This window comes from Carcharodon carcharias (genome assembly GCF_017639515.1).
Source record: "Carcharodon carcharias isolate sCarCar2 chromosome 27 unlocalized genomic scaffold, sCarCar2.pri SUPER_27_unloc_1, whole genome shotgun sequence".
Taxonomy (NCBI): Eukaryota; Metazoa; Chordata; class Chondrichthyes; order Lamniformes; family Lamnidae; genus Carcharodon; species Carcharodon carcharias.
In genome coordinates this window covers 1,493,765-1,517,677 of record NW_024470624.1, presented here as the reverse complement: position 1 = coordinate 1,517,677, position 23,913 = coordinate 1,493,765, and the positions used below count along the sequence as shown (strand labels likewise).

Below are 23,913 nucleotides of genomic sequence, written 5' to 3'. Positions count from 1 at the left end.
GATGACTAAAAATCAAACTAATTGTAGTCCCTTCTAAAGCAGGAAGACTATCGCCCAGCACAGAGGGTAATTTGGGATTTCTCCTGTAGACCAATCGAAAGGGACTTTTCCTTCCAACCATCTGAAGTGAATTCTTTACATGAATTGTCCATGTCAGTGCAGTTATCTACTTGCTGTTTGGCTGATTAACTAAGATTTTCTGCAGCATTTCATCGATCACAGCGTGATTCCTTTCACAGAGTCCATTGCTGAAAGGACTTTCAGCTGCGGTGTTCATGACCATAATGTTCATGTTTTCACACACGTCTCTAAACTCGTCATTAACAAATTTCCCCTCCATTATCGGTCAGAAACTTAGCTGGTGCCCCAGGTCCAGTCCTTATCCATTTCCCCATGACTTGGTCTATAATCTCCCTTTTGTCCTTGCTATGTATTATTGAAGAAAGACTAAATCAGGTTACCATGTCTATAAAGTGTAGAGTGAAAATATTTCTGTCTTTGTCCCATCCCTTTATATCCATGGCAACTATCTGGTTAAAGTCACGTGCCAAGGGAAGGTTTACAATAGGATGTGATGGCATCCTCCCATACTTTTTACACATTTCACATTTTGCACTTATCTCCTCTATAAGCCTTGTATTCTCTTCACCAACCACCCCTGCATCTTTTAGCAGGAATTGTTATCTTTGACAGGAAGGGTGAACAAATTGTCTGTTTAGTTTTAAAATAATTTGTTTTTTTTCTCCCTGATTCTTATCATTGATACTATTAATCCTTCTCAAACAGTCTGATTAGAAACTTCAGATATTGTTAAGGGGAGTCGATAATGTCCTGATTGAGTAAACTGCAGATCCACTGACTTTCCAAAAACAGTTGCCTTATCTTGCTCCATATCCAGTTGCATTTGTGCCTTTTTTGTGGAAGGTTTACTCAACAGTAAGGGGACCTCACTAGAGAGTACACCAGTCCTGATAAAGTAGCTGACTCCAGCTATTTTGCAAAAATCTCCACCCTTTTTAGTGATATCGATGTGTTCACATCACCAAAGACAAGGTGAACTTTCATACTTCTTGTGTCAATCCTCATTATGAGATGGATCTGGATAACATTTTCACCAACTGATCCACATACTGTCAAGGTGCAGCCACTGTCTAACACTGCACAGTTCAATGAGTCTGTGATGAACACAACCATTACTGGACCAAAGCTCCTTGTGACTAGTACAATTCCTTCAGATTGATCATCATCATCATCATCTTCAGCCTCAGAATTCTCTGTACCATGTGTCACTTCGAAGACCCTGATTTTCCACTTTGGGCAGTTCATCACATAATGATATTTTGAGTCAGACTTGAAACAACTGTTAATTGTTCCCTGGTCATTCCTGGGATTTATTCACCTATTAGTGCTGTTCCAATCCTGTCTCTTGTTGTGATATCCAGATTGCTAAGGATGTTTTCACCCTCATTCGAAACCTGTCAAAGTCCATCTATGCTTCATAGGCATCCAATAGATCATCTTTCTTGTAAATCTCATCAATGAACCTGACTAGAAGATCCAAACCTTCTTCGGGGTACAACTGACGGGCATCCAGCTCACTAAATACTTTGCTTCTGATTTTACTTTTGTTGGGAAGTGACAATGTCAAGACCAGACCTTGTTTCCTCCTTTGTAGGGACATAACCCGTGTCTACATCTCCACTTCATTCTTCCACTGGTCGTGTGGCTCAGACTCCGAGAACATCGGCGGGTAATCAGACCCTGACAATTTACATAACATAAAAGCAAATTACTGCATGTCTAGCAGCATCTGTGGAGAGAGAAACAGAGTTAACGTTTCGAGTCCATATGATCCTTCCTCAGAGCAATTCCCTGACAATTTCCACTTGTTTTCAGCCATTTCTCACAAAAGCTACTCGGATTGTAAGCTTTTGTCTGAAATGTTATTCTCCTTTAGTTTCCAACCTCCAACATTAGACAAGCATTCTCTGTTACCATGTTATAATCCTGACAGCCTGATGGTGAAGGAAGAAACTGGAGCCAGTCTTTGCTTTGTATAGATTTATTCACAGTCTGAAACATTACCGGTATATACCTCCTGAATACACCCCACTATGGGTCAGTAGTGTCTCTTTATATGTACTCAAGTAACCATCCAATAAGTGTTTTGCACCTGTATATATTTTACCTCAATGGACACAATTAACTCCCACAGACCAAGCAGTCTGGTTAACCAAGTGAATCCCTTCTTCCACTTAGAGCAGGCAAATGGCCTCTCCCCGGTGTGACATTGTTGATGTGTCAGCAAGTAGGATGAAAGAGCAAATCCCTTCCCACGCATGGAGCAAATGAAGGGCCTCTCTCCAGTGTGAACTTTCCAGTGTGTCTGCAGATGGGACGACCAAGTGAATCCTTCCCACATCGAGAGCAGGTGAATGGTCTTTTCCAGTGTGAACTTGTTGGTATGTCAGCAGGTGGGATACCTGAGCGAATCCCTTCCCGCACACAGCGCAGGTGAACGGCCTCTCCTCTGTGTGAACTACCTGGTGTGCCTCTAGGTGGGAAGACTGACTGAATTCCTTCCCATACGCAGAGCAGGTGAATGGCCTCTCCCTGCTGTGAGTGACCTGGTGTGCCACTAGGTGGGATGACTGAGTGAATCCCTTCCCACACTCAGAGCAGGTGAACGGCCTCTCCCTGGTGTGAACTACCTGGTGTGCCAGTAGGTGGGATGACTGAGTGAATCCTTTCCCACACTCAGCAGGCTTCTCCCTGGTGTGAATTACCTGGTGTGCCACTAGGTGGGGGGAATGAGTGAATCCCTTCCCACACACACAGCAGGTGGGTGGCCTCTCCCTGGCCTGAGTGATCTGGTGTGCCACTAGGTGTGAAGAACGGTTGAATCCCTTCCCCTTCAGATTTCCAGCATCTGCAGTATTTTGTTTTTATCTTCGACATGTCTCTGTCCTATATTAATTTACTGTCCTCTTAAATGTTAGCCATCTCCTGGGGAAACCACCCCTTTAATTGTGAACATTAGGAAAGAAAGCATCCTTTCAGCCAGACAAATAAACGTGTCAAGCTGAGGGAGCAAAGGATGCCAATGTCTTTAAGAGAGAGAGAGACCTGGGCCAACCTTTCCAGAGTCTGCACCCTCCCTGGATTTACTTCCTTTCTCTTCAGTTCCTGCAAGTCAACAATTTCCCCCCAGAATGAGAAAAGAAATTGAAAGGGGGAAAAAAGAAAGTGTTTTGCTCACAGATGTTGGACACAGGAGGCAGTTTACGTCTGTGAAGCTCAATCTTCAGGCACACAAAGCCCGCGCTCTGATTGGCTGGAGGACCAGAGTCCTTCCGGTCCTCCTACTCTTCCCATTGGCCACCTCCCCACCATGAAGACAAGGTGCGGGCTCTCCCCAGCACATGCGCAGCTTCCCCTCTCCCGAGTTCTTCGAGCGGATTCTCGCTCTGGCCGGAGTCGTCAGCCGGTTGCCTGGAAACCTCGGCTCGAGGAGGGGGAGGGGGAACAAAGGGTGGGGGCGGGTCACCAGTGTCCGCGCGCCTGGCCTGCAGAATGGGACCCGAAGACGTCACCGCGGAGCTAAGTGATTCCTATTGGCTGATTCAGGCAGGGTCCCATTGTGGACTTCACAATGCGGAAGTTGGACAATGAGCTTCAGACTAAATCTTCCTCTGGGCAACATTTGTGAGGAAATCAATGTTTCCCCCTTTCGCTGCCCCATTGTCTTCAGGCGAGGGATTAACCAATCATTGGAGGACCGGAAGGACCCTTGTCCTCCAGCCAATCAGAGCGCGGTCTTTGTGTGACTGGAGATTGAGCTTCACACAGACTAAAACTTCCTCCTGTATCCAACAATCTGTGAGTAAAACACTTTCTTTTCACCCCGTTTCCATTTCTCATTCTGGGGGGAAATTGTTGACTTGCAGGAACTAAGGGAAAGAAAGTGAATCCATGGAGGGTGCAGACGCTGGAAAAGTTGGCCCAGATTTCTCTCTCTCTTAAAGACATTGACATCCTTTGCTCCCTCAGCTTGGCACATTTATTTTTCTTGCTAAAATGATGGTCTCTTTGCTAATGTTCAGAGTCCAGTGTTGTTTAATGGTTCATATTAAATGTATTATTTCTGGTTCTGTAATAAAATATTTTTTCTAGTCCTGTAATATATTACTGTAGCTAGGTTATTTATTTCCAGCCATAGATTCATTAGTAATACAGGAGTCCATTCAGCAACTCAAGTCCCTGTCGACTCTCTGTAGAGCAATTCAGTCAGTCCTATTCCCTTACTCTGTCCTCATTCCCTTGCATGTTTATTTCCTTCAAGTTACCACTCAATTTCTTTTTGAAATCGTTGATCATCTCTGCTTCCACCCCTCAGTGAGTTCCAGGTCTCGCAGCCTGCAGGTAGACTTTCAGGACTTTGTGTCCTGCAGTGGAACCACTGAGCATGGATCAATCAATCAGCATGAATTGACATCTTCAGGAGTATTGGGAGGATGTATATTAGGTACAGCAGAGAAGGAATGGAGGGAGAGTGTGTGGGACAGAGATTTACAGCTTTTGGGTGAGAGAGGAAAGAATGTTTCATAGAAACTAGAATTGTCTGTTCTGAATTTCTATAATGGACTGACGTGATGACTTTTGTAAACTCCTTTTACAGAACATTAAAAGGGGAGGATTTGCAGACAGAAATCTCAAATCAAACGTCACATCAAGATCTAACAGAGTTACTCAATTCATCAGGAGCTGAATATCAAAGGCCTTTGAATCGAGAAGGAGAAATGTTTGTCTGTTCTGTCTGCTTCAGACGGTTTTGAAATCACTGGAAATGCACTGAGACAGACACGTCTAGGAGTTTGACCAGTTACGCAGCCTGTTAATACATCATGGGAGGGACTGTACACATGCTATGTGTGTGGACTGCTCAGTTGATAATTGAATCTGGGGCGACCTAAGGACACCCACACTATGGAGAAACTGTGGAAATGTAGGGACTGTGGAAAGGGATTCATATCCCCATCAAAGCTGGAAATTCATCAACGCAGCCACACTGGAGAGAGGCCGTTCACCTGCTCCATGTGTGGGAAGGGATTCACTCATTCATCCCACCTGATAAGACACCAGCGAGTTCACACTGGGGAGAGACCATTCACCTGCTCTGACTGTGGGAAGGGATTCACTCAGTCATCCCACTTGCGGATACACCAGCGAGTTCACACCAGGGAGAGTCTGTTCATCTGCACTATGTGTGGGAAACGATTCACTCAGTCATCAAGCCTGCTGAGACATCATGTCACGCACACTGATGAGAGACCCTTTAAATGTTCTGACTGTGGGAGTAGGTTCAAAAGCTCTCGAGAACTGATGCTCCACCAGCGTTTTCACACTGAGGAGAGACCGTTCAGCTGCTCTCACTGCACAAAGAGCTTTAGAAGTTCATCCAACTTGCAGGAACACCAGCGACTGCACACCAGGGGAGGCCATTCACCTGCTCTGAGTGTGGGAAAGGATTCATTCAGTTGTCCAAACTGCAGATGCACCAGTGAGTTCACACTGGGGAGAGGCCATTCACCTGCTCCAGTGTGAGAAGGGATTTGCCTATTTATCCAGCCTACTGAGATACCAGCAAACCGTTCACCTGCTCGGAGCATGGGAAGGTATTCACACGATCATCCCACCTGTTGACACATCAACGAATACACACTGGAGAGAGGCCATTCACCTGCACCGTGTGTGGGCAGCGTTTCCCTCAGTCATCCAGCCTGCTGACACACCATGTCACTCACACCAATGAGAGACCCCTTTAAATGTGCTAACTGTATCTGGGCCCCACATTTTAGGAAAGATGTGAACTTCTTGCAGAGGGTGCAGAGGAGATTTACGACAATGACACCAGGAATGAGGGACTTCAGTTAGTTGGAGAGACTGGAGCAGCTGAATTTTCTGTCTTTGAATCATGGAGTCATTAAGATATACAGGGAGACTATTCAGCCCATCAAGTCCATGCTGGATCTCTATAGAGCAATCCAGTCAGTCCCATTCCCCCTTTCTATCACTGAAAGTTTATTTCCCTCAAGTGTCCATCCAATTGCTTTTTGAAATTGTTCATCGTCTCTGCTTCCCACCCCGCCCCTTATAGACAGCAAGTTCCAGGTCATTACCACTCACTGTGTTAAAATATTCCTCCTCACATCCTCCCCGCATCTCCTGCCCAAAACCTTAAATCTGTGTCCCTCTCCTCCTTGTACCATCAGCGAATAGGAACAGCTTTTCTTTGTCCACCTTATCTAAACCTGTCATAATTTTGTACACCTCTATCAAATCTCCCCTCAACCTCCCGGATTCAAGGAAAACAACCCCAGCCTGACGTTTAAAATAAATAAAACAATATGCTAATGCCTGAAATCAATTGGGAATGTTTGATTTCTGTTTTAAAAATATGATGAATATATTGTATTAGACAGTAAACGAATTGGAGTAACTCACCTGAGTGATCAGTGGAATTTATCAATCTGGTATCCACCTACATTCTAGTGAAAGTCAGGGAGGTGTAGATGAGATGAATAAGTTGATAGATTTCTCTGGGAAATATTTAAATCCTTACCTATGAATTTTGTTTTAAAGAAAACCATATTTGACAGCCAGGCCACCACCTGAAATATCAGGACCATAACAGGGGTAGATAAGCAAAGACAGACACTCACTTTGGTCTTATGATAAGCACACCTCAAAGTTCAGAATATGTGGCCTGACATTGGGATACCGGTGTGAGTGTGCAGATGTAATTTGTTACATGTGAAGACAATAGGACGCGTAAATTCATGGTGAACTGGACTGAGGAACGGGTCCCAAACATACACAGCTACTTGACAAACAACATGACATGAAATGGTTAATGTGACCAAGAGAATGAGACAATATTTTGACATCATCAAAGCACTGACACTCCAGAGGGAAACTGACTTTAAAACAATCAGAAAAGAATTAAACACACTGGTCATGGTCAAAAAGTGACTAAAATTGAACTAACAGAACAACATTTGGATTGGGTCAATTAAGAGCTTAGGAGAAATAATACTGAGTGAGAACTGTCCACAAGTTGAACAGGGGTAAAGAGAGAGCAGTAGAATCTTTTACATCCATGCTTGCTCTGTTGCTTGAAACATATGTCCTTATGTACTATCACAGAATCACAGTGCAGAAGAGGCCCTTCGGCCCATCGAGTCTGCACCGACACATGAGAAACACCTGACCTACTTACCTAATCCCATTTACCAGCACTTGGCCCATAGCCTTGAATGTTATGATGTGCCAAGTGCTCATCCAAGTACTTTTTAAAGGATGTGAGGCAACCCGCCTCCACCACCCTCCCAGGCAGTGCATTCCAGACCGTCACCACCCTCTGGATAAAAAGTTTTTTCCTCACATCCCCCCTAAACCTCCCGCCCCTCACCTTGAACTTATGCCCCCTTGTGACTGACCCTTCAACAAAGGGGAACAGCTGCTCCCTATCCACCCTGTCCTTGCCCGTCATAATCTTGTACACCTTGATCAGGTCGCCCCTCAGTCTTCTCTGCTCCAACGAAAACAACCCAAGTCTATCCAACCTTTCTTCATAATTTAACATTTCATCCCAGGCAACATCCTGGTGAATCTCCTCTGCACCCCCTCCAGTGCAATCACATCCTTCCTATAATGTGGCGACCAGAACTGCACTCAGTATTCCAGCTGTGGCCTCACCTAGGTTCTATACAACTCCAACATGACCTCCCTACTTTTGTAATCTATGCCTCGTTTGATAAAGGCAAGTGTCCCATATGCCTTTTTCACCACCCCACTAACATGCCCCTCTGCCTTCAGAGATCTATGGACACACATGCCACGATCCCTTTGTTCCTCAGAACTTCCTAGTGCCATGCTGTTCATTGAATACTTCTTTGTCAAATTACTCCTTCCAAAGTGTATCAGCTCACATTTTTCAGGGTTAAATTCTATCTGCCACTTATCTGCCCATTTGACCATCCCGTCTTTGTCTTCCTGTAGCTCAAGACACTCAATCTCACTGTTAACCACCCGGCCAATCTTTGTGTCATCCACAAACTTAATTCTATCCCCCACAAAGTCATCTATGTTGTTTATATAAATGACAAATAATAGGGGACTGAGCACAGATCCCTGTGGTGCGCCACTGGACTCTGGCTTCCAGTCACTAAAGCACCCTTCTGTCATCAACCTCTAAGCCAATTTTGAATCCACCTTTATCAAATTACCCTGTATCTCATGTGCCTTTGCCTTCTTTATAAGTTTCCCATGTAGGACCTTGTCAAAGGCTTTGCTGAAATCCATATAAATTACATCAACTGCACTACCCTCATCTACACACCTAGTCTCCTCCTCAAAAAATTCACTCAAATTCGTTAGGCATGACCTCCCTCTGACAAAGCCATGCTGACTATCCCTGATCAAACCTTGCCTCTCCAAGTGGAGATAGATACTCTCCTTCGGAAATTTCTCCAATAGTTTCCCAACCACTGACGTGAGACTCACTGGCTTGTAGTGCCCTGGCTTATCTCTACAACCCTTCTTAAACAGTGGAACCACATTAGCTGTTCTCCAGTCCTCTGGCACCTCCCCCGTGACCAGAGAGGAATTAAAAATTTGGGTCAGAGCCCCTGCGATCTCCTCCCTTGCCTCCCTCACCTCTGGGACACAAATCACCCAGACCTGGAGATTTGTCCACTTTTAAGCCTGCCAACACCTCCAATACCTTGTCACTCCCTATATCAATTTGCTTAAGAACCTTGCAGTCTCTCTCCCCGAGTTTGATACCTTCATTCTCTTGGGTGAAGACGGACGTGAAGTATTCATTCAACACTCTAGCGATGTCCTCTGGCTCCACCCATAGATTGCCCCCTTGGTCCCTTATGGGCCCTACTCTTTCCCTAGTTATCTTCCCATTGATATACTTATAGAATATCTTGGGATTTTCCCTACTTTTACCAGCCAGAGCTTTCTCATATCCCCTCTTTGCTCTCCTAATTGCTTTCTTAAGCTCCACCCTGCACTGTCTGTGCTCCACTAATACCTCTGCTGATTTGCTTCCCTTGGACCTGCGAAAAGCCTCTCTTTTCCTTCTCATCGTAACCTATCTCTGGTCATCCATGGTTCTCTGGGCTTGTTAATCCTTCCTCTCACCCTAGAGGGAACATATTGAGCCTGTACCCTCCCCATATCCTTTTTGAAGACCCCCCACTGTTCCTCTGCAGATTTTCCCACAAGTAACTGTTCCCAGTCTACCTTGGCCAGATCCTGCCTTATTTTACTAAAATCCACTCTCCCCCAATCCAAAACATTTTTTTGCAACTTGTCAATTTCTTTGTCCATAACAAACTTAAACTGTACAATGTTGTGGTCGCTATCACTAAAATGCTCACCCACCACCACCTCAGCCACCTGTCCAGCTTCATTCCCCAGAATTAGATCCAGCAACGCACTGTCCCTTGTTGGATCCTCTACGTATTGACCTAAAAAATTCTCCTGTACACATTTCAAGAAATCCACTCCATTCAAAACCTTAACACTATGTCTATCCCAATAAATGTTGGGAAAGTTGAAATCACCTAATATAATTACCCTATTGTTATTGTTTTTACACACCTCCACAAATTGTGCACATATTTGCTCCTCAGTTTCCCACTGATTATACACCTAATAATGAATAAACACCTAATAATGTAGTTGCCCCTTTTTTAAACCTAAGCTCTACCCACAAAGCTTCATTCGATGCCCCCTCCGAGATATCATCTCTCCTTACTGCAGTAACGGACTCCTTAACTAATAATGCAACGCCTCCTCCTCTTTTTCCCCCTTCCCTCTCGCCTGAAGATTCTATATCCCGGAATGTTGAGCTGCCAATCCTGCCCTTCCCTCAACCATGTCTCAGTGATGGCTACTATATCACAATTCCACATGTCAATCCTCACCCTTAACTCATCCGTTTTACCTGTAATACTCCTGGCATTAAAGTAGAGGCCATCCAGCCTTGCTTTACTCCCTTGAAGCTTATTGCAGCTGTACTCCCTCTGACTTGATTGTGTATTGTATTATGATATGTCCCTATTCTGCTCTCATTCTTTGTCCCCTCCCCCTGCCGAATTAGTTTAAACTCCTCCCAACAGCACTAGCAAATCCACCCGCAAGGATGTTAGTCCCACTCTGGTTCAGATGTAGACCGTTCCGCTTGTACAGATCCCACCTTCCCCAGAAACAGTCCCAGTGATCCAAGAATCTGAAACCCTCCCTCCTGCACCAACTCTTAAGCCACGTATTCATCTGTGCTATTCTCCTATTTCTGAGCTCACTAGCACTTGGCACTGGGAGTAATCCAGAGATTACAACCCGAGAGGTCTTGCTTTTTAGTCTACTGCCTAACTCCCTAAATTCTTGATGCAAGGCCTCATCCCTCTTTCTACCTATGTCATTGGTACCAACATGTACCATGTCCTCTGCCTTATCACCCTCCCTCTTCAGAATGCCCTGCAGCCATTCAGTAATATCCCGGACCCTGGCACCAGGAAGGCAACATACCATCCTGGAGTCACGTTGACGGCCACAGTAGCGCCTATCTGTTCGCCTGACTATAGAATCCCCTATTACTATTGCTGTTCCTCCCCTCCTGTACAGACAGGCTGCTTATGGTGCTAGAAGCTTGGCTCTATCCGCACTCCCTGGAGGAACCAGCACCCTCATCAGCCTCCAAAATGGAACACCGATTTGCGAGCGGAACCCCAGGGACTCCTGAACCACCTGCCTGTTTCGTTTGGACTGCCTAGTGGTCACCCATTCCCTTCCTTCCTCAAGTCTCTTCATTTGCGGTGTGACCACCTTTCTGAACATGCTATCCACGATGCTCTCAGACTCGCAGATGCTCCACAGTGTCCTCAGCCGCCGTTCCAGCTCTGAAACCTGAGCTTCAGTTGGGCACACTTCCTGCACACATGCTGGTCCCGGACACTGGAAATGTCCCCGGCCTCCCACATGGAGCACGAGGAGCACACCATGGCTTTGAGCGCTCCTGCCATGACTTATCCCTTTAAATTAAAACTTTTAAGTCAATTACTCTAGGGCCCTTCTTTCCTGATCCTTGTTACTGTAGATTATACAAACAAAACCACAAAAAGATCTTAAACTATAAGCGATTAAAGTAGTAAATACTTTACCCACTCGTTGCCAGTGGTTCCCTTCCCTTGTTGCCTCTCCTGCTGCAGCACGCTCTGAAGATTTAAGAAGTCGGATAGCAAGGAAAAAATGCAAAGAGCACCTCATTCCCTGTGCACCGAATTCCCACTTTGCACCAAATTCTGAATACCCACTCTCGCGGTGCCCCACTTAGGATGTGCTCACTCTCCTGTTCCTGTGCAAGCACACTGTAGCGTGCTTCTAGGTAGTCCCTTTCTTAAATGGAGCTGCCTTGACTCACCACTAGTTAAGCTTCAAATAGTAATTAACCTCTATTCAGGCCCTAATCAGGCTTCAGGTGATTGACAGTCGCACAGTCAGCTGAGTCAGCTACCTTACCAATCTTTTAACTAAACAACTGAACTTAAAAAAATTAAAGAGAAATTAAAGAGAAAGACTTACCAGTTCAATTCCTGCTTTGCACCAAATTCCACTCAGGATGTGCTCACTCTCCTGTTCCTGTGCAAGCACACGAGTAACCTAGAACTCACGGCGCTCCTTCAGGAGAAGAAAAGATCAAGTAGATGTTACCCCAGGTGGGGCCAGAACAGAACTGGAAAATAACGGAGTGAAATTGAGTGAGGGGTTAGGGAGAGAGTTCTCCTCCCCTCACGGTTTGGACTGTAAGAATCCTGGGGATCCCCCTACTTTGGGTTTTCTTGCTAATTAGTGAACAGTAAATAACAACTATGATTGGCTGTGCACTGATTTTTAATTTGATTGTTACACTTCTCCTGTTTTTATTCCTGTTGTGACTACTCTCTAGGTGAGGATGGTTGACAGGTGACAGGAAGGGAAATTGTGGTTTGGAATGCTGACTCCCTGTACTGGGGATGGAGCGTGGGAAGCCAATTGTTTGAGAGTTTGACATGGCTTGGGCGGGTACAGATGGTTCAATGACAGGTTTTGTAATTGGTCTGTTCACATGTTAGCTCGGCAATGATTTAGTTAAATCAGTCTCCATAGACTTTGTAATGTAAAAAAGTATCAGAAGGGATTCCCCGAGCACAGAGATTTGTAGAGGTTTTACATATTGCATTGACTGGTGCCATGTCGTCTGGGGCAGACCAGGGAGCATTTATGTGGAGATGGTGCTTCTACTCAGAGTGTAATTGTAATGCTGCTGCACTTTGATACTACTGCTCAGACATGAGCATGTGTCAGGTCTTATTTATACTGAATAAAATCTAACCACTGTCACCTGTAAGGTTATCACTATGAATCATTTCAGAGTTTGGGAAAATGGGATAAAGGGTTAATTGACTCCCTGAACCCCATTTTCTAACATCGCTGTGTCAAAAATAAAATCTCATCTCCCCCTCTCGCTCCTTTGCCAATTACCTGAGAGGGTCTCACTTTCTGTTAAAGAGCCTGCCAACCCCTCCCACCCACTTTCCCTAAAGTGAATAAATCTAATCATGAAAAGTCCAGAAAAATGAAATATTTTTACTGATAAAAGTTTATTAATGAAACAGAATGTGGTTAATAAACAGGAAATGACTTGAGGATCGAAGGCAACCAGTGTAAAAGGATGGGCACAATGTTCTGGACCCAAATGGTTTCTCTTTGGCTCCTCTGTGCCCTGTTCCCGTGTCTCCCCACTTTGGACACAAGGGCACTGAACCCTGGGGGTTGGGTCACCATCAGCCCTGGTCACCCCATCCCAGGCCCCGATTGGTTGGAGGCCCATTTCTCAGTTAGTCCTCCAGCACCTTCCTGTCTCTCTATCAGTGCAATGCCCACGGCAGTTTCCCAACTGGGGCACAGGCCCTGTTATTCTCATGCTAAATTCAGCTGTTAGCTCTGTCGCCTGGCTTTCATTGACATGAGCAATAGAGAGACAGGAAGGTGCTGGAAGCTCAAATGGGAAGTTGAAGCTTGTGGCTCTAAACCAACACTTCAACATTTGTCACTCAAGCACTTGTTATTTATACTGGGGTTGTTATTATTAGATTTAGATGCTGGAGGGAAAGGGTAACTTTCCGTTTCTAACTTTGTATTGTCTATAGTGTCAGCCGTGGCTCAGTAGGTAACACTCTCATCTCCGGGTCATGAGGCTGTGGGTTCAAATCCTACACCTGGGACCTGAAGCCAAAAATCAAAGCCCACATTCCCAGTGCCAGCACTGAGGGAGTGCTGCACTGTCAGTGCAACCTTCTCTCGAATGAGATGTTAAACTGCCAGCCCATCTGCCCTCTCAGGTGGATGTAAAAGACCCCACAGCCACTATTTCGAAGAAGAGCAGGGGAGTTATCCCCCCATGTCCTGGTCAATATCCATCCCTCAATCAACATCACTAAAAACAGATCATCTGCTCATGATCACATTGCTGTTTGTGGGATCTTGCTGTGAGTAAATTGGCTGCCGCGTTTCCTACATTACAACAGTGACTACACCTCAAAAGTACTTCATTGGCTGTAAAGTGCTTTGGGATGTCCTGTGGTCATGAAAGGCGCTGTAGAAATGCAAGTCCTTGTTTAATTGTCAGCAAACTTGCAGATATTACACTCGGTCCCTCATCAAAATCATTCACAGATACCGAGAGCTCATTTTGTGTATAAACCTCCTGTTTGACACCTTTCCAAACGCTTTTTGAAAATTCAAACAAGCCACATCCAAGCTGAGGATTTTTTGTTTTAAAAATCACAGCAAGTTGTTATGATTTGGTATTCACTGTCTAAAAACGTGCTGGAAGCAAATTCAACTGTATCTTTCAGAAGGAAATGGGACAGCTCCTTGAAAGGAAAAGAAAAGTGCAGGGCGATGGGATTAATTGGACAGCTCTTTCAAAGAGCCTGCAGGAGCATGATGGGCCGAATGGCCTCCTTCTGTGCTCTATGGGTCTCGTGTGCATTGAAAGGGAGGGGATCATCTTCAATTGTGGGTGACATATTAAAGAAAGCAGTGCCTCCTCTTCTCTGTATGTTTAGTCTAACACTTAAATCTCCCCTTAACATTCTCTGAAGTGGCAGATGGAATTTAATACAGAGAAGTGTAGGTGATGGGATTTGGCAGAGGAGATAGGGAGAGGAAATATAGACTTAATGGCACAGTTCCAAAGAGTGAGCAGGGGCAGAGGGACCTGGGGGCCCATGTGCAGAGATCATTGAAGGTTCCAGGACAGAGTGAGAGAGGAATTAGCAAACCACATGGGATCTTGGGCTTTAGAAATAGAGGAGTTAAGAACAAAAACAGAGGAGTTTTGCTGAACCTTTATAAAGCTCTGGTTAGGCCACAACTAGAGTATTGAGTCCAGTTCTGGTCACCACACTAGGAAGGATGTGAGGGTCCCTGAGACGGTGGAGAGGAGATTTACCAGAATGGTTCCAGGGATGAGAATTTTACCACAAGGTTAGGTTGGAGAAGCTGGGGTTGTTCTCCTTGGAGCAAAGGAGGTTGAGGGGAAATTTGATACAGGTGTCCAAGATCATGACAGGTTTAGATAAGGTGGACAAAGAAAAGTTGTTCCCATCAGCTGATGGTGCAAGGATGTGGGGGACACAGATTTTGTACAGGAGATATATCTACATCACTGTTCCCTCACTGGCACTGGGTCAAATCCTGGAAGTCCCTCCCTAACTGCACTGTGGGTGTACCTATACCATATGGACTGCAGCAGTTCAAGAAGGCAGCTCAACACCACCTTCTCAAGGGGCAATTAGGGAGGGGCAACAGGTGCTGGCCCAGCCAGTGACACCCACACCCCGTGAAAGAATGAAAATGAAAAGATATGGTTGGGAAATTAGGAAGAACATTTTTACACAGTGAGTGGTGATGACCGGGAACTCGCTGTCTGCAAGGTGGGTAAAAGTAGAGACAGTGAACGGTTTGAAAAGGAAATTGGATGGGCAGTTGTAGGAAATACATTTTCAGGGCAACAGGGATAGAAATAGGAAATGGGACTGACTAGTTTGCTCTGCAATGAGATGGCATTGACACGATGGGCTGAATGGACTCCTTCTCTACCCGAATGACTCTGTGATCTAAAAAGAACAATTTCAGCTGCTCCAGTCTCTGCAACTAACTGAAGTCCCTCATCCCTGGTGCCATTCTCGTAAATCTCCTCTGCACCCTCTCTAAGAACTTCACATCTTTCCTGAAGTCTGGGGCCCAGATTTAGGGTTCCATTCTAGAGGGATAGAATTGAAAAGCAGGGAGGTTATATTCAACTTGTTTCGAACATTTGTTAGACTACATTAGGAGTACTGTCAACAATGTGATCTCCATTTAGATAAAAGAAATAGAGGCACTGGAGAAGGGGCAACAAAGATTCACAAGGATAATACCAGAACTGAGAGCATTTAATCCTCAGGAAAGGCTGGGGCTGCTTTTCTCTAGAAAAGAGATGACTGAAGGGTGACCTGATGTAAGTCTTTCAGATGATGAAGGGGTTCAATAATCCAATAGGGATTTGATGAGAAACCTCTTTACCCAGCGAGTGGTGAGAATGTGGAACTCGCTACCACAGCGAGTGGTTGGGGTGAATAGCATGAATATATTTAAGGGGAAGCTAGATACATACATGAGGGAGAAAGGAATAGAAGGATATGCTGATGGGGGGGGAGATGAAATGGGCAGGGTGGAGGCTCATGAGGAGCATAAATACTGACAGAGACCATTTGAGCCGACTGGCCTGGCCCTATGCTGTATGCTCAATGGAACAGAGACAAAGGCATTTATTTTAGATCTACCTGTCATGGTAGGAAAAACACAATTTACTCTCCAGAATAAAATAAATGTCCTTCATCAGGTTTTGTAGATCATTTCAGTGGAAACGTGCACTCCCAGGCTCAAAGAGCATCAGCCCACTGAAAGCAAAGTCGTGAGGCCAGCCAGTCCAGCGGAAAGAAGCCCCCCGAAACTCCCACTTCACCATGTGTCAGAATGAACATGGTTCAGTCCTGGATGTGAGTAACAGCAGCAATAACAGCAGAATCCATCCCCTGGAATCACTTGTGAACTTGCTGGCGTCTCAGCAGGTTGGATAACTGATTAAATCCCTTCCCACACTCAGAACAGGTGAACGGCCTCTCCCCGGTGTGAACTCGCTGGTGTTATAGCAGGCCGGATGATTCACTGAATCCCTTCCCACCTCAGAGCAGCTGAAAGGTCACTCCTCAGTGTGAATTCGCTGGTGGCTCTCCAGTTCCCCAGAGCTTTTGAAGCCACTTCCACAGTCTGAGCGTTTAAATGATATCTCATTCATGTGAGTGACATGGTGTCGTAGAAGGTGGGAAAACTGCTTGAATCCCATCACACACTCAGAGCTGGTGAAAGGCCTTTTCCCGGTGTGAACTCGCTGGTGTGTCAGCAGGTGGGATGAATCTCTGAATCCCTTCCCACACTCAGAGCAGGTGAACGGCCTCTCCCCGCTATGAACTTGCTGGTGTGTCAGCAGGATGGATAACTGAGTGAATCCCTTCTCACACGCAGAGCAGATGAATGGCCGCTCCCCAGAGTGAACTTGCCAGTGCCTCCACAGGGCAGATGAATCACTGAATCCTTTCCCACACTCAGAGCAGATGAATGACCTCTTCCTGGTGTGACTGCGTTGATGAGTTTTCAGCTTGGATGGGTACTTGAATCCTTGAATCCCTTCCCACAGTCCCTACATTTCCATGGTTTCTCCATGTTGCGCCTGTCCTTGTGTCTTTCCAGGTTTGACAATCTATTGTAGCGTTGTTCACACACAGGACACGTGTACAGTCTCTTCCCGCTGTGAATTGTGATCTTTTTTCAGACTGTGTGACTGGTTAAAGCTCCTTCCACAGTCAGTGCACTGGAACACTCCAACTGGGGTGTGTGGCGTCTCGGTGGTTATCCAGTCACACTGATGTTTAAGACCTTTCAAAGCAGACAGAACAAACAAACATTTCTCCTTCTTGTTCAAAGACTGATGATGTTTGATTCCCATGAATTGAGTGACTCTGTCAGATCTTAACATGATATTTTGTGTGAAATTTCTCTCTGAAAATATTCGTCTTCTTATCTACTATAAAAGGAGATTACAAAAGTCATCAGTCTCAGTACAGGATAAAAATTCAGAAAAGCAATTCTAGTTTCTGTGCAACATTCTTTCCCCTATTGTTCCCCAAAAAGCTGTAAATCTCCATCACACACACTCTCCCTCCATTCTCACTCTGCTGTACCTAATATACACCCTCCCAATTCTCCTGAAGGTGCTGATTCATGCTGATCAATGCTGATTGCTTGTTCCCCTGGACACAGAGATTTGAAAGTCTTCCTGCATTAGCATTGGGACAGTATCACTTCGTTACGATGCAGGGTCGATGGGAGGGAGCAGGCGGTCATGACCCAGAACTTGCAGCCTACGAGGATGGTGGAAGCAGAGACAATCAGTGATTCCAAAATCAAACTGGATGGACACTTGAAGGAAATAAATTTGAAGGAAATAAGCAGGGGATCAGGGAAATAGAGGGGGAATGGGACTGACTGGATTGCTCTACAGAGAGTTGGCATAGATTCCTGTGCCGTAATGATGTCAATGTCTTCAAAAGAGAGAGACAGACCTGGGCCAACCTTTCCAGAGTCTGCACCCTCCCTGGATTCACTTCCTTTCCCTTCAGTTCCTGCAAGCCAACAATTTCCCCCCAGAATGAGAAAATGAATGGAAAGGGGGAGAAAAGAATGTGTTTTACTCATAGATGTGGGACACAGGAAGAAGTTTTATTCTGTGTGAAGGTCAATCCTCATTCACACAAAGTCTGTGCTCTGATTGGCTGGAGGGCTAAAGTACTTCTGGTCCTCCAACTCTTCCCATTGGTGGAGCCCTCAGCATGAAGGGAAGGGGCCCCATGGACATGCGCAGCCCTGGGCCGCCCGCCCACGCGGCGGATAGAGTGGCTTCTCCAGCGTGGGCGATTGTGGGAGCTGCAGCCGCCATTATCCATCCAGAGCCCAGTCTCCAAATTCCTGGGACAGGGATGGAAAGTGGGGTGGGGGGGCGCAGTGACCCCAGCCGGAAACAAAGTACATGTGGGTAATCACTGGATGTGATTGTGACGTCCCCTTAGCAACACAGGGGTTTCGAGTGTAAACACTTCGACTGAAATAGAAACAGAAAGTGCTGGAGACACGCAACAGGTCTGGAATCATCTGTGAAGAGAGAAACGGAGTTAATGTTTCGAGTAGAATATGACTCTCTTTCTGTAAAGATATAGACAGCTGGGTGACATATTGGGGAGGGCAATGGGTGCCGGGGAAGGTCTTGTGGAGCAGTGGGTAGTGTCCCTGCCTCTGAGTCTAAAGCTCCCGGTTTAAGTCCCAGTCCAGGACCTGATGGCCAAGGAAAGTGTCTTCACGATGCAGCCAAACAGGTTTAGCATCAACTTGTAAAACCTTCCAACACACATCAATGACAGGCGGTAAGAGCAGGAGAGATTTCTGCTCAGCCACAGGATGGAAAGAAATTGGAACTGTGACCATCACTACCCATAGCTCCAGTTTGTAAATTGCGCCTAACAGTGTATGTTTCCACAACAACTCTCATTCCTTGTGGTGGATGGGAGCTGTTCAGCTCAGTTGCCTGGATGGTGGGTGTGGATCAGATTGTTGCCAATAGCATGGGGCTCAATCCACATTCAGACTGGGGTGGATTCGGGACCTGCCTCCTTGTTCTTCCCATGGTGCAGGTCATGACGGTGTGGGTCAGATTGAAGGAGAAGGAAAGGATTCACTTCCTCATCCACTTTGATTACATATGTGTGAGCTCACATCGGGTGAGGCTGTTCACCTGCTCCATATGTGGGAATGGAGTCACTCAGTCATCCAGCCTGCTAGCCCAGCAGTGGGTTCAGACTGGCAAGAGGCTGATTAAATGTTCCGAGTGTGGGACGGATTCACTCGCTCATCCCAGCTCCTGACACACCAGTGAGTCCATTGTTCACTCCAGGGGCTGGATTCTGTTGTTATTGCTGCTGCTAATCACAACCAGGACTAAACCATGTTCATTCTGACAGTTGGGGTTTGTTTCTCTTGATTTTAATAACCCCTGTAACTGGGCTGGAGATTAATATTCTTGATAAATGCCAGATAAATCAGCTTTGTTTTGGGGACACAGTTTAGCAAGACCTTAATGTGAGAGAAGAAAAGATAGGTTTTAAGCAGAGTCTAAAAGGAGGAGAGAGAAGTGGAGGGGTTAAGGGAGGGAATTCCAGAGTTTAGGAACCTGGCAGCTGAAGACTGAAAGAGTGCCAGCCCTGGATTATGGGGACCTCGAGTCTCTGGACTGGGGACTTGAAACCATAACCGTCAGACTCTGAGGCGAGAGTATGAGACTGACTGAGCTCATCCCTTTAAGTAAGGTTTCCCAATCCATCATAGCCAACTCACGCCTCATACCATTGTAGTTTCCTTTATTCACATTCAGGACCCTCGTCTCAGACTCAACTACATCACTCTCCATCTTGATGAAGAATTCTTTCATATTATGGTCGCCCATCCCCAAGGAGCCTCGCACACCTCGAATGCCAATTATTCCTTTCTCATTAGAAAATACCCAGTCTAGGATGGCCTGTTCTCTCATTGGTTCCTCAACATATTGGCCCAGGAAACCATCCCATATACACTCCAGGAATTCTTCCTCTATGGTATTGTTACTAATTTGATTTGCCCAATCTATATGCAGATTAAAGTTACCTATAATTACAGATGTTCCTTTTTTGCATGCATCTCTAATTTCCTGTTTATTGTCATTCCCAACATCGCCACTATAGTTTGGGAGTTTAGAAACAACCCCCACTAACGTTTTTTGCCCCTTAGTGTTTCTCAGCTCTACCCATACAGGTTCCATATCATTGGAGCTAATATCTTTCCTCACTATTCGTTAATTTCCTCTTTAACCAACAATACAACTCCACCCCCTTTTCCTTTCTGTCTGTCCTTCCTAAATACTGAATACCCCTGGATGTTCAGTTCCCATCCCTGGTCACCCTGCAGCCATGTCTCCGTAATCCCGACCAAATCATACCTATTTACATCTATTTGCGCATTTAATTCATCCACTTTATTGTGAATGCTCCTCGCGTTAAGGCACAAAGCCTTAAGGCTTGTCTTTTTAACATTACTTGTCCCATTCCCACTATTTCTCACTGAGGCCCTGTTTGATTCTTGCCCTTGGTTTCTCGGCCTATCACTTTTCTAATTCCCCTTTCTGTCTTTTGTTCATGTCCTTGATTCCCCCTCCTCTGACTCCTTGGATAGGTTCCCACCCCCCCTGCCATTTTAGCTTAAACCCTCCCCAGCCACTCTGGCAAATGCTCCCCCTAGGACATCAGTCCTGGTCCTGCCCAGGTGTAACACAGCCAGTTTGTACAGATCCCAAATTGCCCAGAACCGGTCCCAATGTCCCAGGAATCTGAAACCCTCCCCCGTGCACCATCTCTTCTATCATGTATTCATCCACTATATCCTGCTATTTCTACTCTGACTAGCACGTGGCACTGGTAGTAATCCTGAGATCACTGCCCTTGAGGTCTGACTTTTCAACTTACTTCCTAACTCCCTACATTCTGCTTTGAGGACCTCATCCCTTTTTTTTACATTGAAATGAGGAGCAGGAGAAGGCCATTTTGCTCCTCGAACCTGCTCCACCATTCATTATGATCATGGCTGATCATCCAACTCCAAAGCCTGCTCCCACATTCTCCCCAGACCCTTTGATCCTTTTCACCCCAAGGGCAATATCTAACTCCTTAAAAATATATAATGTTTTGTTCTCAACTACTTTCTGTGGTAATGAATTCCACAGGCTCACCACTCTCTGGGTGAAGAAATTTCTCCTCATCTCAGTCCTAAATGGTCTACCCCATATCCTCAGAGTGTGACCCATGGTTCTGGACACCCCCACCATCAGGAACATCCTTCCTGCCTCATCCTGTTCGAATTTTATAGTTTTCTATGAGATACCCCCTCATTCTTCTGAACTCCAGCGAATATAATCCTAATCGATTCAATCTCTCCTCATATGTCAGTCCCGCCATCCCGGTAATCAGTCGGGTACACCTTTGCTGCACTCCTTCTAAAGCAAGCACATCCTTCCTCAGATAAGGAGACCAAAACTGCACACAATATTCCAGGTATGGTCTCACCAAGGCCTGTACAATTGCAGCAAGACATCCCTGTTCCTGTACTCGAACCCTCTGGCTATGAAGGCCAACATACCATTTGCCTTCTTTACTGCCTGCTGCACCTGCATGCTTACCTTCAGTGACTGGTGTACAAGGACACCCAGGTCTCGTTGCACATTCCCCTCTCTCAATTTATAGCCATTCAGATAATCGTCTGTCTTCCTGTTTTTGCTACCAAAATGAATACCTCACATTTATCCACATTATATTGCATCTGCCATGCATTTGCCCACTCACTCAGCTTGTCCAAATCACACTGAAGCATCTCTGCATCCTCCTCACAGCTCACCCTCCCACCCAGCTTTGTGTCATCTGCAAATTTGCAGACATTACTTTTAATTCCCTCAACTAAATCATTAATATATATTGTGAATAACTGGGGTCCCAGCACTGATCCCTGCAGTACCTCACTAGTCACTGCCTGCTATTGGGAAAAAAACCCATTTATTCCTACTCTTTGTTTCCTGTCTGCCAACCAGTTTTCTATCCATCTCAATACACGACCCCAATCCCATGCGCTTTAATTTTACACGCCAATCTCTTACGTGGGACTTTGTCGAAAGCCTTCTGAAAGTCCAAATAAACCACATCCACTGGCTCCCCCTCATCAACTCTACTGAGTACATCCTTGAAAAATTCCAGTAGATTTGTCAAGCATGATTTCCCTTTCATAAATCCATGCTGACTCTGCCTGATTCTGCCACTGTTTTCCACGTGTGCAGTTATTACATCTTTTATAATGGACTCTAGAATTTTACCTCTGTCGTTTGTAGCAACGTGTACCACGACCACTGGCTGTTCACCCACCCCCTTCAGAATGTCCTGTAGCCGCTCTGAGACATGCTTGACCCTTGCACCAGGGAGGCAACATACCAACCTGGGGTCTCATTTGCGGCCACAGAAACGCTTATCCATTCCCTTTACAATTGAATCCCCTATAACTATTGTATTCCCATACTTTTTACTCCTCCGCTGTGCAGCAGAGCCAACCGTGATGTAACGAATTTGGCTGTTGCTGCTTATCCCTGAGAGGCCATTCCCCTCTCTATACCTTCTATCCATGATACTCTCCACCTCGCGGATGCTCCAGTGTTCCCAGCCGCCGCTTCAACTCCGAAACCCGGGCTTCCAGGATCTGCAGCTGGTGACTCTTCAACTCCCGACTCCTCTCGCGCTTCCCTTCAACTGCCGGATCCTCTCGCGCTTCTCTTCACCTGCCGGCACCTCTCGCGCTTCCCTTCACCTGCCGGCTCCTCTCGCGCTTCTCTTCACCTGCCGGCTCCTCTCGCGCTTCTCTTCCTGAACAATAGAGATCCAAGTCAGGATGGGGCGCCACTCGGAGGGGATTCTCAAATAATAATTGTTTTAGGAAGTGACTGTGGCCCAGTAAATTTAAATAGTTTCCATCCATTTTCAAAAGATCTGCTCTTCAACGTTATATTGAAACCAATCACATGAGATGTTTGCAGTTGAATTGAATGTGTTGGCTCCTCACTTGGACACCTGACTGACAAGAGGCAGTGATTGGACAATAACTGGAAACAATGAGCTGAAATGTTCTTCTGTGAGTTAAACTGTTTCTCTTTAACCCGGAATTGATTATGTCAGAGTTAAAGGTAATACCAGGTCCAATTACACTGAATATACAGCACAAAAACAGGCCATTCAGCCCATCCAATCCATGTCAGTGTTTATACCTCACTTGAGTTTCCTCTCATTCTTTCTCATCTCACTCTCAGCGAATCCTCCTGTTCATTTCTCCCCCATGTGTTTACCCAGCTTCTCCTTAAATGTATCCAAGTTATTCACCTCCACCACTTCCTGTGGTAGTGAGTTCCACATTCTCACCGCTCTCTGGGAAAGAAGTTTCTCCTGAATTCCCGATTAGATTAATCAATCACTATCTTATGTTGATGGCCTCTAGTTTTGCTCTTCCTCCTACAAGTGGAAACATTCTCTGTGTCTATCAAAACTTTTCAGAATTATAAAAACCTCCATTAGCCCTCAGCCTGTCTTTCCAAGAGTGAAGTGACCCAGCCTATTCATCGTCTCCTGGTGCATTAAACCTTTCAGAGTGAAAATCTGAAGACAAAAATGTTTTGTTCACACCTGAACTCAGCACAGTGAGAGAGCAGGGACAGAGTCACAAGGGGGCCTGAGGAGAGGCGATTCACTGAGAATGGCTGGGCTGGGCTGGGCTGGACTGGACTATGCTGTGGGAATGAGATTGTTGATCAGACTATTCATCATAGGGGTCTTGGAGTTAGGGGGAAGTGAGGGAATTCAAGGGGCAGCCTTCAATAAAACAACAACCTTCAATGTAACAAAACGTCCTGTTTCTGTGCTGTATTTTCAATGTTATTGAGCCCAGTATGGCCTTTACCTCTGACATAGTCCATTGCGGGTTCAAGGTCCAAAGGAGCATTTTGAAACAGAAATTGATAAAGTTGTTTAAGATTATGTCATAGAACATCCTACTCCCTTTTTCTCAGTCGTTTCTGGGATGTGG

General features: G+C 45.6%; 1 protein-coding gene across 1 annotated transcript in view; it reads right to left on the bottom strand.

Moving 5' to 3' along the window:
- LOC121273703 (zinc finger protein 229-like) overlaps nucleotides 1–23,913 on the bottom strand; it is a 1,112,939-nt gene that overhangs the window by 881,392 nt on the left and 207,634 nt on the right. The gene's annotated exons all lie outside the window — the stretch shown is intronic.